Source organism: Ornithodoros turicata, chromosome 8, assembly GCF_037126465.1.
Source record: "Ornithodoros turicata isolate Travis chromosome 8, ASM3712646v1, whole genome shotgun sequence".
Taxonomy (NCBI): domain Eukaryota; kingdom Metazoa; phylum Arthropoda; class Arachnida; order Ixodida; family Argasidae; genus Ornithodoros; species Ornithodoros turicata.
The window spans coordinates 32,699,029-32,714,390 of record NC_088208.1 but is presented as its reverse complement, the minus strand read 5'-3'; the positions used below and the strand labels follow the sequence as shown (position 1 = coordinate 32,714,390).

Genomic DNA, 15,362 nt, shown 5'->3' with positions numbered 1-15,362 from the left:
TGCCTGCCGCTAGAATGTCCTAAAATTTGTTCTAACATGTACAAACTTAGTGGGATTTTGTTTTCTTACTTTTTACCAGGTTTCTACTCTCTGGCAATTCGTCTGTTTGGTCCTGCCTTCCATTCGCTACCATGCGCCTCCCTGCTGTAAACCAATGGCAGCGCGACATCACTTCAAATGATCCGTAAGTGTCGTCTGCTATGAATCAAATTCCAAGTATGGTGAGTATGTCTTCGCAATTTGTCGCGCACAAAAGCGAACATGAAACGAAAACCTGCAACATCGCTCGTGCGTTGTAAGACTGTTTCTAAAAACGTTCCGTGTGAATCAACACCACGGCTTGCATTTTTTATGTCGGTACTTTATGCTCAGTTGTCGCTGCTATATGTGTTAAACAGAAGACGCAAGTAGAATTAGAGAGTGACAGTTGATAAAGATAAAATTTCCTATTTCCGTGCAGATATACCCTAAGTCGAAATTAGAAGGAAATCGGGTTCTTTATTCGAGACGTGCAAGTTGGAGTTATGAAGCTTTCCATTGCTAAGCGTTTCATTGACCTCAGCTCTGCTTACGCAGTAGAGCTCCTGAACTCAGTTAACCTGAGTCAATTGAAGCTTCAATTTTAGTCAATTCTTACTCGACTGAAGATGATTAGGGAACATCGTCAAGCAGTGCGAGAAACTAGGCGCTTTTCCTATGGCGCTTCATTCTAAATCCACCACTCTCACGAAAAACTTGTATATTCTCGACATTACCTTGCAGAAATATCTCTTATAAGCGGTGTCTTTTAGACTCTACGCTCCCCTTGAGAAACTTCTTGCCCGTCGAAAGGTTCGAAATGGTAGGATCTTCTAAGGAAGGAAAAGACGGAGAAAACGAATGACCGGCATTCGGGCTTCCTTTTTCAGAGTTCTGCCCACTCGATACGGTTTTAGAGATTCGTGCTTCTCGTCCTGAATCTTATTGGCTAACGATAAAGGGAATAGGTAAAGTTCTTCAGAAGTTCCTCTTTCTCTCCTCTTCTTCTCCTCTTCTTCTTCTTCCTCGAGCGAGGCAGGCTCCACTTGAGACGGGTTGAAGGTCAAGTAGAGGTCGCGTGCTCGCAATGGTGGCAGAAAAGAAAATGCTGGGCTGGGGGAAATGTTTAGGATGGAATAGGAATAACGAGAGAGGGATTAGATGGCGAAGAAATGGGAGATGAACTCGGATCCATTTTTTGTTTTGTTTTCTCAAGGATGATAACAAAGATGGGAACCGTTTCCTTTTCTCGAACAAAGAGAAGGGTCGATCCTTTGCTTTTGAGATGAGGACTTCGATGTTTCTCTGCTTAAGTGTTCGCAAAGAAGAAGAAGAAGAAGAGTTTAGAGAGGTCCCTACTGTTTCCCTCCCCCCTCTCTTTCTCTCACTCCCTCTCCATCTTCCTGTCTCGTTTCGTTTGTGCTGCCAGTTGTTTTCTTTCGAAAGTTGTCGATGTTGAAATTGAAAGTGGAGCGGCGTGGCGTTTTGCTCTTAGAAGAAATTCGAGCTTTGTTGTTTGAAAGAGTGGCCTGCTCTTCGGATAGAAGAGTGCGTCTTGGAAGAAAATGGGCGTTGATTCTCTTCCGATTGCTTTTGCGGCACCACCGCCCTGCTTTCAAATCATATTTATTCGCCGTAACGCTCGATTTGCATTGCAGTTAATGGGAGCGAAATATGCTTCGTACACGATATGTCGGTAGTTAAAAGGAAGTCGTGTCATTCGTCAGTTCTTTTTTTCTTCTTCTTTTGTTGTTGCTGGAGTTCGATATTGCAGCGTCTGCGATTTAATTGCAGCTGATGTAATATAGAAACACATAGCATGGGCAATAATACATGTATTATGCCCATTTTGTTATTCCTGTATCACATCACATCACACACGTATTATGCGTGAGCCAACACCAAGGCCTTCGAGGCTGTTCTCGGGCACGTAATGAAAAGCGTTATTATTATTATTATTATTATTATTATTATTATTATTATTATTATTTATAAGTATAGTTTTGTCTCATACAACTTCAAGATATTACTCTTCAACATCTCTTGTTCAGTACTGCAGTTATTGCAGTTGCATGTCATCATCACTTCTCCTTCATTTATTGTTGTTGCTGTTGCAGTTATTAACGCTGTCTTAATTGCGGCAAAAATAGTTCGTATCCTTGAGATGTGAGTTAAGATTTGCTGGAGTCTTCACCGACTGGCATTTATGCGCAACAAAGCGCAATATAGCTGGTGCAATTGCTCATACGGGAAGAAACATGCGAATTGCGCCTTCACCTTTCATTTCCAACAGTAACGTGACCCACATTCAGCTCTACGAAAAGTTCCGCAGCCGCAAATATTTCTCTCATTTGAGCCTAAACATCTAACTCATCCTCCATCACGGACGAATGCTTCCTGCCTGATTAACGGAACCAGCGAGCCGTCCGTTCAAAACAACCACGCTTTATGCATAAGAGTGCGTTAACACCCCGTGCCACATTACCCTCGTTCCCACCTCGAAACCAACTCCCGGATGCACTTCTTCAAGTCACGACAATAGCCCCGACAACGGCCATCAGCACTGACCAGAACAAAGCCTGGTCCAACTACGCACAACTCTCCCAAACATATCCCGGACGCATGAATTGCACATTAGGGCGAGCAACCTTACTTACGCTCCCCTCCCTCGTGTTTCGGGCATAACGCTCTTGGCTCATCACCGGCAGCTGACAGTTGGAAAATGCGCTTCACTTGGCAGCACGCGTTTGGGGGGGGGGGGGGGGGTCGACGCGGGGGGTTCTCGTGAGGTGGGAGGGGGATGGTCGGAGAAATTAGGTAAATGATCCCCAAATGCGAACCTCTCTCCCTCCCCTCCCCCCCCCCCACCCCCCACCTCGGCGAGGTGCGCTGTACAATCGCCCCATTTGAGTTATCCGCGCTTCTGTGTAGCCGCGCGCTCATCCTGTCTCGCGAGCGCGACTGTGGAAGTGTTCAGCTCGGGAGGCTAATGAAAATATGCTAATGAAGCACTGGAAAGGGTATCAGCTTAGCGCGAACTTTCTTCGCGCTGCTACTTTGTAGTTGCGTCGGTCTGAGAGCAGCGTGTTGTGTATATAGGAAGAAACGAAGAAAGACAGAACCGGGATGAGATTTGTTCCGAATAAATCGACCTCGAACGAAAGTTTCTTTCGTTGCGTCATGTGGCGTTCTTCATGTTGCGTCATGTGGCGTCATGTGGCGGTCTTCAGCCTCGATGCCAATACACAGGTGGCGTTCTGCGTTTATTGAGTGTGTTCTGTATTAGTTGACTTTTAGACGACATTAGCGTCAACGTGGGGATCAAGTTGCGCGAGAGCCTGTCACGTAGTGGGGAGAACAGAGTGGGGAGATCCATATATGGCACAAGGTTATCTATAGACAACACTACATTAGGAGCATTAACGTATAACAGGTCACAATATTATTATATCTTTGTAATGCGATACTCCTTGCGGCGCAGTAACGGCATAGTGGAACTCCATACTGAAAACTGGCTGAGCGTGGCTGCTCGAAATAACGACGCTACACGGACGACTCAGCCGTGTGGAGTGGAGTCCAGGAGCGGATGCAGGACTTTCCAGAGAGGGGTGCCCAGCAAGGCACATACGCAATCGAGGTCAATTAAACACTATGTGAAGCGGGGGCTGATCCAGACCCTCGGTTTTGGGGAGAGGGGCGGTTTCTTTGTCGGAGCGCGTAGTGGGGCAGGAGAGAGAGGGAAATCAATGGTATAAACTGACGTTTTCGGGGGCGATCGCCCCCCCCTGGATCCGCCACTGATGTGAAGACAGAAATTGAGGAGGGGGTCAGGACATCCTGACCCCCCCCTTCTAGATCCGCCCCTGGTGGAGTCCTTTAAATACGTTGTGTCCTCTTTTAATGTGCCCATCCGCTCACGCTTTTTCCAGTATAGGGTTTCTCTAAGTCATAGACTGCATTGATGCCGTTCTACATTGTGTTTTTATTCTATCCTGTACAGAATTTTTATTAAAAAAATTTTTGAGAGCTTCGTAGATGCGCTTTTCACAAGTAGGTTATGCAGCCAGGAGGACATCCTGTGGGAAATAGCGTGTCACTACTGGACAATTAATTACCTAAAATTGATTAATTAGCTTATTGATCAGATGCGATCGGGGAAATACGAGATAGCAGAACTGCGGAGCCAGTCGTTATTTAAATCCGCCCTCTTTTCTAAATATCCTGAATCGTGCACGTACCTCGAGGTATATGTCGCTAAATTTTCCACGCAAATGCGGCAAAATAGAAACCGAAACCGGAACTCCGCACTTCTCGAGCGCGAAAAAAGAGGGAAAGAGCGTTCGCGGTAGAGGGCCACGTGTTTTGTGGCGATGAAGCTGATTGGAGCAGGCGCTCATCGGATGGCGAGATAAACCACTTTCCAGCCCAGATATCCCGAAAGTCATGTCGTGGATTTAAGTAATCATTGCCTCCAATTCTCTAGTCTCGTATTTTCTCGAAAACATCTGGTTGAAAAGTTTAAAAATAAAAATTGTGTAGCGTAATGGCGCTCTGGTAATCCCACGAAGTTTAATAAATCATGCTGTTACTGTCTTGTGCGAACCTTGCACGGTAGCTGCGATCTCGGAATGCCACAAAGTCCCAGGCCCGTTGTGTTCTGTAAAGCGTGCTTCACCTTTCGATTATGCTCTATGCGGGGAAGCGCGCTTCATGAATTTGGGGAGTTTGGCACTGTCAGACCCGAATCCCTGGTGGGTAACGTTTGTTTACCGTGCATTTCCAACAGTATAGAACAAGAGACATACATTATGGGAGTTAATACTAGGCAACACGTTGCGAAATAACACAATTTACGCGTTAAAACGTGCGTTTGTGAAACAATATTGCTTCGTAATGCAGTATGATTAGAATTCGTGTCGTATTGTTTCCTCGTCAAACGTCTCTTTATTACTTTACTCGAAGTTAATCTCGACTGTGTGGAAGTCCACGACCTTACGTTTTTGAGGACCACGAAGTTCACAGCGAAAAGCGGATATTGGATGGGGAGTATATGTTTATTGAAAAAAAAAAAAGAAAGAAAGAAAGAGAGAGAGAGAGAAAGGTTAGCCCGCGGTACGGCGGCTTGCGATTCCCAGGTAAGAAAAAAGAAAAAGAAAGGAATATGGATGGATTGTATGGGGTTGGAAAATAAAAGTAGGAAGAGATTGATTCGACACCTAACGAGCGAAGAGTAATTTTGCGGAGATCCATTGCTTCAAGTGTGTCTGCTACCGTCATTTTTTTTTAGAATGGCGGTAACCGACCAGCATATTCGCAAGTCTATTACGGGCTACGCTAGAATACGAAGCGTATACCACGCGCTCTGCATGCAATCAAAAGATAATCAAATGAATTCAGTGGCGTTGTTTGCAATAGTTGCCCTTGTACCATAAAAAAACAAAAAACAAACAAACGTTGTTTGCAACAGTGCGCGCCCTCGTGCAGAGATATTCGGGATCACTGGCCGGCTGACAACAGATTCGCAGCTGCATACTGAGAGTTTCAATATCACGAAGTGACAGGGGGGAAGCGATATCGCTGTCCCTGTCGAATGTACTGTGTGCAATGCTAAGAGGAGGCGGCCGAAGGATGCTGCGACGCCGCGGGAAGATTAAGGAAGTGCGTTGTTTGCCGACAGAGAGGCTTGCGACAGGCATACTCCATCGAGTAGGAGTGATCCTCAAGCGCTGCCGGGAAGATGAAGCGAGCTCGTTACACTGGAGCAGAGCAGCAACGGCTTTACTCGGGTTCATTTGTTATCAGCTACTTAAGAGCTAGGTATCACGGTGCGAAGTGCTCGCGTGGCACGGAATTTCGGACACTTGTGTAGAGTGGACGCGGTAGCAAGGAGGTGAAAGTCAGGTCCTCGACGATCAAACTACGCTCAATTGAAGCTTTTCTACATTTTTTTTTTGGGTATACCCTAAAAAAATGCTACTATAGTAGCTTTCGCGTGGTGGACCTGGAGACATGGACGCTAGACCTTCTGGAGATATCCTAACCAGAGAATCCCTTTCGCCCAGACAGTCTCACCCATTTTCCGTGCTTAAAGAGACCTTGTTCAGTTTGAGTTGGGTCACCGTGGGCTCGATGCCCATTATGGGACGGTCTGTTCCCTCCGGTGTGACCTCTTCTTTTTTTTCCCTTCTCTCTTCCATAACAACAACTTATAAAGTGAGGAGAAGTGATGATGATATGGGATGTCTCTCGAGTGTTACGACCATTGTTAACTTGGGGGGTGGGGGTGGGGGGGGAGGGGGGAGCAGGGCGCGGCCGTGTCTTCTTGCATCGTCACTGGCTTCCCTGTGCTGCGTCCTTTTTCGTGGGTTTCTTTGTTCTTCTCAGTTCTTTGTACATGACTAATATTGCGCGTTGTTTAGCTTGTTTGAAGCTTGTGTCGTGTAAGCATTTCGTGCATTCTATTTGTGTTACATTGTATTGAAATTGTACTACACAAGTGTACTTTGGCACATTAAATATCCTGAAGAGAGAACATGATTATTTTTTCGCATTTTTTTTTCTGTGCTCCCGGATGCCCTTGTCCTCCTTTTCTGCACCCACGTGCTCTTCCGTTAGTTGTAGATATACACGCCCTTTTGTTGTCATACATGCACTCCTTCCTGCTGTTCTCTCTCCACCCGTTCACGTATGGACGCTGCAGTCACAGCTGCTTCGCGGCGCCAACGCGTAATAAAACGAAAGGAAATACTGGGACACACATCAAGATCAGAACCCGTCAACTCTTTGGAGAAATTATGACCCGTGCAATGCAAGCTCGAGCTAGTTTGAACCTGAGTGAAAGTAGCATACCGTTTCTCTGCCCAAAGTACGGTACACCCTAGAAAGCCGTGTTTGATGTCGTATCGCAGATACTTTCCACGTAACCAGTCACGTTTCCGTAAACATGTGCTGCCGCATCGCTGATCGATGCCACGTTAGCTCTCCCGGGAATTTTCCCGGCTCCAATCCAGAAGGTAGAAACAAGGATACACGCCGAAGTATGTAGAAAGAAGAGCCGACTGATCCATCTCCTCTTCAGTAGAAACCCCCCCCACGTGCACTGAGCAATTTTGCACTCGCCTCTTTTCCTGGGTCGGTTTCCTCATTTTGTTTTCTTCATTTGCTGATTTTCCTTCTTGCCACGTCTGGCGTTGTCATGGTAATGAGTTCGATAAATTCTGTGGGCCGACGATGGCTGCCAGTGAGAGGAGACGATTGAAGCTCAGATCGGACGTGCCGGGTTGCATATTAAGTAGGATCGCAATTAGCATTTTATCTTAATTCCGCGTTTCCGCGCACCACGCTCGTATATTGGGTGTTAGATTCGTCCAATGTTGGGAATAGGATTCAGGGATTTGCGTTAGTCGCCGCCGTTCTCCGAAAGTTGGCTGACACGCCGATACTTGAACGCTTTTGCATGGAATTATAGGATTCCTGATCTGTGATTATATCGTAGTTTCTTGAAGTCCGCAATGACTTGACGCAATAACGCAATAACTAGTGAGAGGTTGAATTCGTTTCAGGACAAATTCGGCTAAGCCAATAAACAGACCCCCCCCCCAAAAGTGAAAAAAAAAAATATAAAAGAGACCCCCCCCCCCCTCCCGCCATAACTATCGGCCAAAGGCCAAATCACTGGTTAACGGAGCGCACAATGAATTACATTAACTTTGCTGTCTTTTGTTGAGATCCCGTTCTCAATACGGACTGAAGAGTAAAGCAGAAGAAGAAACCAGCTGGTGTTGTATCATGGCTTACTATGCCTCTGTGCCGTGATTTTCAAAGACATTGTCCAAGAGACAAAAAGTGCAACGTCACGAACGACAACGACTTTATCTTGATGATGACGATTGTAGCGTTTCATTGCTTTTCAGGTGTCGTCCATGTATGATACACTATTCGATGTCAACGCCAGAAGAACGGTTTCACGAATATATTTTTACAATTGACGGGAGGCTGGGTGAATGAGTAAGAATCCGTGCTATTAACGCCGCCCTCGGTGATTGAAATGCAGATACTTCCTTGCGGAGAAGTCGCTCCGTTGACGTCATCCATTTCCTGTTGACGTTACGGATTCCGCAAAGAGATTTCCCCAAGGGCGAGCTACAAAAACCCGGCAGACTGATCCCAACAGCAGCGTGTTACCGCAAATAACTCGTGCCTCGTCAATATGACCCCCGTTAATATGGACGACGCGAATTATGGACGGTTTTTTCGCCGGAACGAAACTTTTGCCATGTATTTGTGTCTCAGTAATATGGAGCCCCGCTTTTCGGACAATGGACAGCAGAAACTGGTACTAATTCCATAGGACCCTAGATGTAGTTTTGCCTCATTATTATGGACATGTTCTCAGGACGACAACCTCTAGGAGGATCTGATGACGAGCCCTTGTTCCAAATTTCTTCTTTCCTTTCTCACTCCAGAATTCTGGGGGATATTGTGCCACCCTTCCAGGGTAACAAAAACCCTTACGAGAACACAAAAGGGTGATGCGCCCTTCTTGGAAATTTCGCCCTATGTCACTGAAGACCTAAAAGATCAACGGGAGGCTAGCAGTAGGGGATGCTTCTAGATGGGCATCATGACGTCATAGCTGTATAAAAAGCAACGGGACTTCATGTGACTTCAGTTTCTCCCAAGGTCATCATCGAGGACAGATCACATAGCTCGAGCAGGTCTCCAAACAGCGCTCCAGTTCTTCGGAATTAACGGGGACAGATCTCAAGCAATCAAAATTGCTGAAATGCTGTCGACTTTGAGCTCCAGGAGGTATACGTACAAGGCAAGCACTGATTAATGAGTTTTCTTCGTAATAAATTACATCAAACATTGGACGATTTGTGATTATGGACGATTCACTTTATGAACAATTTTAGCGAGGAACGAAAGTGTCCATATTAACGAGGCACGACTGTACTACATAGCGTGACCTGCAAACCGGCATGTTAACCGTGCGAACCGTGTGAACCCTGCGTTGCCATCTAGAAAGAAAAAAAAAAGAACGAGCATAACCATTTCGACGAACTGAAACTGGGCCCCATAACAACGCACTAGGACGGGCATACTCATCGTCGTCCCAGCATTTTCTTCCGGCAGACGTCGCTACTAGCAGCCCTTTATTATTGTTCTCTTCTCACGTCGTCCTCTACTCATTCCATTCCGTCTCTTCTTCTTGGCATTGTATCCTTCCCGGGAGCAATTCTTTACACTCTTGACGTCATTATTTCGCCGGCGAACAATGGACGGCGATGAATGGTCCGACCTCCTGTCTACTTTCTTCTTCACCTCGACACCCCTGCTGATGACAACGCTAAACAGAAACACAGGGAAGGTCTGCCCAGCAATATGGAATCCTTTTTGTTCTCAGCTCCCCCACCACTAATGAACATCCCCCCCCCCCCGCTCCCTGTCCCCCCCTCCTCTGCCCAGCAGACAAGGGCCACCGATTATTCCGTGGCCCTTCTCTCTTCCGACCCCGCCCCTCGTCCAACCGCAAATTTTGTTTCGTTATAATTAATTGCGTTTATTAATTTACGCGTCGTTAAATTCTTCACATCCGCTGCCGGTGATATATGAGAGTTCCTTTGTATACGTGATAGTGAGGCGCCCGCTTTGAAAAGTGAGACTTGTATATATATATTTTTACCTTATCTCTCGGCAGAGCGCGTTATCTCGGGCTGTTTTTAATGATGGAAGTAAAGTTTCGTAGTTTCGAGCAAGCTGCGTTGGAAATTGAAGTGTCGCTTTGTACTGGACGAATGAGGAAGGCTAGAAATTGTTGTGAATATTTGTTCAACTAGTCCGAGGATGGGGGGGGGGAGGGGCTTTTTTTCCCCCTGTCTTTCTGTTCGCGACAGGGGAGGTGTCTGACCGACGGGTATTGTTCCATCCAGGAACGAAAACCGATTGAGGTATTTTTGGTCGTCTTAGAATCCGCGATGCGAGTATTCTCATTTTTTTGCACAGAAGACTCGCCATTGTCTGCGAACACAAAATGGTCGTCTAGGTTCGAAACATTTTATCTTCTGCTTCTTTTCTTCTTCTTCTTCTGCGAGCAACGGCGTGGTATGTTCGTAGAATGGAATTGGAATGGAATGGAAAAAAAGAAATACGTAGAGGTGTAGGTTCTGTCAACATGTATGCCAGCTACTGTATTGCACATCATGTGGGTGCGTGCTGGATGCCAATGAAATGTAATGTTGCAGAGATAATAAGAAATAAGTATAGGACGATGACTGTGGACACAAACTTTTTGCGAAAAGGCACAACTAAATATACCAGCGCAGCAAAAGACACGGGCCACAGAAGAGCACGACACCTGCGTTCACTAGCGACTACAGTTTTATGAGAAAGAGGATATACCTAAATGCAAACAGAACACGCTGTTATATTTAGCGGTGCCGTACCAGGTAGGACAGCTCAACACCATTATCAAATGGCAAAAGGCACTAGCTAGGGGCCACTTGAGGAAGGGAGACCTCAAGAGCACTGGTGTGCATCAAACGCTTTGAGTTGGTCAGTGTAGACAGGTTCCGATATCAAGATCGTCGTGCTGAATTATCTGTAATCGTCATGTTTGTTTGTTTGTAACAAAAAAAAAGATGAGGAGTTGAACTCGTCTCGCGACTTAATCGCTATTGCTTTGTGCTCACTAACATCATGTTGGCTTAAATAGCGGTGCACAGATACTTAAAAGGAGGCAGAAGAGAGAGAGAGAGAGAAGAAAGAAGGAATCATTGAAGGACAACGACAACTACTACTTTATTGTAAGATGATGAATGGGTAGTTTCCTCATTTTGTTTTGTTCATTAGCTTATTTTCCTTCTTGCCACCTCTTTCGTTGTCATGGTAATGGACTAATGGCACGGTAATAGCGTTGTCATGGGCTCAATTGCGGTACCCATTGCATACAATGAAATAGAAGACAGAAAGAAATGGATTGCATTTTTGGGCATTATGTGCAGAGCGTTTAAACACCGTAGCTTTATAGGGCTATCGCTGGCGGCAAATATTTGGTCACGCGATCGCTAGACGATGGTCAAAGGCTACGGACGGACCTACAATGTGGTTAGATTATAAGGCTACTGCTTCAAAAGCGGAGAAAGTCACTAAAATGCTAAACCCTTAGAACATCATACCACAGAAACATTAAGTTATTGGAACGCTGCAGAGGGGGGATCATTGGAGATTTGTCGACCGATAAGTCCACTAAAATATGTGCTACAGCATATACAGAATGCAGGAGTTAAACGTGAGATAGAGTACAACAAAAGCATATACTGACACTTCGGTAAAAATAATAATAAAAAAAGGAGTGTTGTAACTCCTGTTTTGGGGAGTACACCCTGCCACATATATCACTTCCTTTGGGGAATCCTCACTCCCTTCATAGCTATGAAGGGCGTGAAGAGACTCCTTAAAGGGAGTGCTATATGTGGCAAGGGTGTGCTGCCCAAAAATGAGTTACAACACCCCCCTTTTTTTTAAGTGTATTCTTAATTATAATTTGACTCACTCCTCCGAGGCTCTTCGATAATATCAGAATCCGCATGTACTCGAAGGTTGCCAGCTGTACTTGGCGTAAGGCAATGTGGGCACTGCCCCGAACATGTAAGCGAGAAGTGCACATAGCATAAAGCTAGCAAAAATTCGTAAAAAAAAAGAGTGAAACAGAGCTGGTATAAATAGCTGGAAGCATTCAGCCGCCGTGGGGGTTGTTTACGATCAGGAAGCAGGTTCGTTCCTCCGGAAGAAGCGAACGTTTGTGAACATTGACGTATCAGGCAAAGAAGTACGTGGCCCGTGAAAAAATTTAACACGCCCTGCCGTCCTTTTCAGAGCGGTACTGAAAGGGTTTCACGCAGAGCAGCGAAGCACGTCTCTGAAGCCCTGACAGGCAGGTTCAGTCTTTTTGTTTACCTTGCAGCCAGATTCTCTTTGAAAATATGAGTAGTCCATAGAACAAGCTACATATCACGCGAAAGCAAAAATCTGGTGAAGCTCTATAGCTGTGCACAGTTCTTCTCTCGTTACATCCACTACGTGATTATTTGTCGTTTGACGCATAAAAGGTTATGAAAGGAATCTCGTACTATACAGAAAGCGCATTTCGAGAATAACTTTTGAAAAGCCATTCCATCGAGATGTCGCATTACATTTGTACGTGCGCGTTGCCTTAAGGATCGGGTCTAGGACTTTTCGGTACAGGACATTTCGGTACACGGTCATTTCGGTACACGGACATTTCGGTACACGGACATTTCGGTACACGGACATTTCGGTACACGGTCATTTCGGTACGCGGACATTTCGGTACGCGGACCTTTCGGTACACGGCGACACCGCTGGAAGGTGGTCTTCGGCTTCTTAGTCATAAAACGGTGACTGTTTCTTTTTTTTCTTTTCGAGTACATAAAATTGCGAGTACCTAGACTATGCATTAATCATGCAATGCGCTGTTTCAGTATGTCATCAAAGGGAAATACTCGAAGCATCCCATGCACGATACATGTCTTTAGATGGTCGCCGCCAAAAATTTAATTTCCAGGCATTGCCTCTGCAGAGAGTGGCAACCATAAGGCCGAAAAATCGAATCCCCGAACAAACCGAAAGTCAAAATTCAAGGCTAAGGTTAGGTTAAATTTTCTTTATATGGTTAGTTCAAAAAGAGTGTTTACCGTTTACACGCGCTTGGACAAACATTATGTTGAAATCTTGTGCGAAAAAATTGAACAATGTCCTTAGGCCTTCAGATAGGTCGGTATTTTGATTTTTCGGCCCTTCGTCTGTTGGCCGTTTTAATCTTTTGGCCATTCGTGTTTTGACCGTTTCCCTCTGCAGGACACATAAGGGCTCAAGAATGGTAGTAAATGTGGTGACGGGAGTGTAGATGTTCCCGTAAAATTGCCTGTATCTGCATGCTGCAATGATCGCAAAGTATCCTTTCTGCAGTGCCTTACGGGTGGCAACCAGAAGGGCGTAGGAAAGAATGACCCCGGAGAAAACGTTCCTGGAAAAAAGTGCCCCCGGTATAGCAGGCGGGCATTTTTATCTGGCTTATTTTGTCCTACTCTCTTTCACAGAAGACATCCCAGATGCCCGTTGTTAATGTAGGTCGTCAAAATGTTATGTTCGTAAAAAAGGAAATGAAGAGGCTGCCGGACTTTTCAGCAAACGTATTTTCGTTGAAAGCCGTTCAAAAAAGAAAAAAGAAAGAAAGAAAGGTCATGGTAATTTTAATTTACAGTGAACAACGCAACGGACAACGAACTGACGTTTTCGTACGTGCAAAACCTTGTAATGCCTTTCCTTATACAGGGAGTCTTTTTCTGTACAGTTTTTTTTATTAAAAATCTATAAGAGTCCCAGATATGCCGTTTGGGTGACAATAGCTGGCAAAGAATATCTGCCGTCCCAGAGATGTTAGAAGTGAAAACAGGACGTCTGTAGCTCATACATTTTTACAAGGGCTAATCTGTATTGAGAACAAAACACGTTGTCATAACCAATAAGCCGAAGACCATATTCCAGCGGTATGGCCGTGTACCGAAATGTCCTTGTACCGAAAGGTCCTTGTACCGAAAGATCCTTGTACCGAAAGATCCTTGTACCGAAAGATCCTTGTACCGAAAGATCCTTGTACCGAAAGATCCTTGTACCGAAAGATACTTGTACCGAAAGATACTTGTACCGAAAGGTCCGTGTACCGAAACGTCTGTGTACCGAAAGGTCCGTATACCGAGAGGTCCGTGTACCGAAATGTCCGTACCGAAAGGTCCGTATCCCTTAAGGATCGAGGTCGTTGTACGTGTTTTGCAATCCATGGGTTTATCTCTCCGATGCACCAGCTCTCGTATCATAGTGGTTAGGATGATCACTTTCCGAGACTGGGAGGGGACGCGGATTCGACACTCCGCACCGGCTGTGCTGTCTAAGGTTTTCCCTGGGTTTTCCCGAAGACTTTCCAGACGAATGTCGGCACAGTTCCCCCTGTAGTCGGCCCAGGACGCAGACTAGACCCACTGTCCCCCCACTCCTTCCTGCTGTCCTCTCTCCATCTGTCCACGTCTTTACGTCGCTCGTAGCCACTGTTGCTTCGGGGCGCTAACACGGAATTAAAAAATAATAACCTGAGTTATCGCCATAAGAGTCTGGTGAAGCCATTATTTACTTTTTTGCGACAAAAGGTTTTGCTAAACGTCACTGTAAGAAACGAATCACACTGCATTACAAAAAAGTGCACATTGCATACCTGTTTATTGCCCCTTTAAGGTTAGCTTCGCAGTAATGGAAATTAATCTTACCAGCGCGACAGTGTACTTCTAAGTAGCATTTAAATAGTATATCTTCTAGCAATTTCAACGCATGTAGCACACCTTGCTCGTAAAATAAGGATTACGTAAAGCTCTGCAGCCATAGAGGAACTAAGTGGATGATACGCAGTACATGGGACGTGTGTCCGTTGATTCCTACGTCGTATTCAGATACAACCTGAAGACGCACACTTACGACGCGTGCGTTTGCATATTATATCAGCCGTAAAGTCTAATGTTAAACATGAAACGTAACTTATGCGCAGCGCAGCACTCTCTTTTCCCAAACGGGGACTTCGTGACGCACATTTCTTTTTTTTTTCGACCCCGTGACAGTTAGAAACTGCTTCGCAAATCTGAGCACATATTGCGCTCCCCTAACGCGCAGTGCTAATAACACGCCGAGGTTCACCCGCGGCCTCTCGAGAAACTCCAGACAGGCGGGAAGAGGAGAGAGTGCCAACCCCCAGTAGGAGACACACGCTCATAGCCTACGTAATTTTCTCTCATCGGTTTCACTTGCTCTTTATATATATATATATATATATATTTTTTTTTTTTTGTCCTGGAAGTTTCGTCTGGGAACGATATCGATTGGATAGAACTCCCGTGAGCACGCTCCTCTTCAAGAAGCGTCGCCGACGCCGCTGTGCCACCAACTGATCGAGAAAAGAAGAAGAAGAAGAAAAAGACTAATAGAAAAACGCAAGAAATACACATTTGAAACATACTGCTTCGGTTAAAAAAAAAAGAAAAAAGAAAGCCAGCTACCTTCGTCGCATCTGTCTACTTACTCATTCCGAAGCTTCTCGCTGGTGGCCTGACATGGGGCTTGAATGTCTGACCCGAGATCGTTTTTCTGTTTCGCTTTTGTCTCTCTTTGTGCGTTTATTTATATATATATATATATATATATATTTATGTGTGTGTGTGTGCTTGTTGCATGTGAGATGTACAGAAACTTGAGCAGCGGAAAGACCATCGGTCCAC

At 45.4% G+C, this 15,362-nt stretch overlaps 1 protein-coding gene and 1 long non-coding RNA gene across 3 annotated transcripts in view; one reads left to right on the top strand and one right to left on the bottom strand.

Moving 5' to 3' along the window:
* The window catches only part of LOC135367034 (uncharacterized), a 688,737-nt gene that overhangs the window by 132,648 nt on the left and 540,727 nt on the right, over positions 1 to 15,362 (top strand). Inside the window, exon 4 of the long non-coding RNA XR_010414342.1 lies at positions 80 to 184. This is a non-coding gene — a long non-coding RNA (uncharacterized LOC135367034). The remainder of the gene's footprint in view (positions 1 to 79; positions 185 to 15,362) is intronic.
* Positions 1 to 15,362, bottom strand: part of LOC135367030 (neuroligin-4, Y-linked-like) — a 261,876-nt gene that overhangs the window by 118,174 nt on the left and 128,340 nt on the right. The window lies entirely within an intron of this gene.